The following is a 1,079-nucleotide window of genomic DNA, read 5'->3' on the forward strand; positions in this document are numbered from 1 at the left end:
AAAAAAGCCATGTGGACATGTTTAACAAGGTAAAAATTAGGGTTTTACATGAAAAAAGTAGGAAATTCAACAACTGACACAATCAAAAGGCATTCGAGGCGTGTAATGAAGCTGTTGAACAGGTAAAGGTGATACCAGCAGAAATGCTTCTTTTTACTGACTCTTGATTAGCACGTCGGTCTGCAGCAGCTGGTGAGCCTGTCAATCTGTCTGCTTCACTCCAGCAGGTCAGACGACCCTTAATTATGTTCAGTCGGCTTGCTGTTCTGGACTATAACACCTATGTCTTCCATGATTAAACACTGTGCAATTTTATTAACCTTCCACTCGTAGCGAGGCCCCGGACGGCCATGTTTGGTATCATATCACGACCTAAAAAAAACACTTGAGATTAAAGGTAGAATCAGGAGCTTTGGCATGAAAGTGGCTGAATAGGATAACATGTTTGTATGTGTCAGATGATGTTTCTCCCAGGCTGGGAAAAGTAGGGTGGTTGTCAGCTCTAAATAGAACATTCTCTTTCCTTTACATGTGTTAGATCCTTCGTAGAATATTTATACGTAGAGGAGTCAAAAAAAAAAAAGGAGATGAAAGGAGGTAGCAGGTATGAGAGAGCCGGCTGTGCACGGAAAATAATTCTCACTGATTAGTCGCCTCTTGTCTTTTCTGTACAAGATACAGCAATGCTCGGCTTATTTACCGCGTATGGGGATCTCTGGTTTTATGTGTTGGGACTGCTGTATGGGTAATTTCAGCTGCTGCAGTTTGTAGAATAACTGTTAATGTAATCAATTATGCAAATAACTCTGCAGGGCTTAACAATTCCAAAGACAACCAAGTCCAGATTAGTTAATTATTTGTGTTGTTATTATTTGATTTTCCTTTTAAGTCAGTTCATTGTTTTTGCATCAGCGCATCAGCTGTGATTGAGCAACGAAAGTAAACAATACTGTATTCCACAATCGTTGGCTTTACTGATGTGAAGCAGCTGCACACACGCTTTCCTCTTCTGACTTTTCCATCTAGCTTCTTGCACACGTGTGGAGTTGTCCACTTATACATACTCCTCGTCTTCAATA

This window comes from Stegastes partitus, unplaced genomic scaffold (assembly GCF_000690725.1).
Source record: "Stegastes partitus isolate 25-593 unplaced genomic scaffold, Stegastes_partitus-1.0.2 Scaffold331, whole genome shotgun sequence".
NCBI classification, from domain to species: Eukaryota; Metazoa; Chordata; class Actinopteri; family Pomacentridae; genus Stegastes; species Stegastes partitus.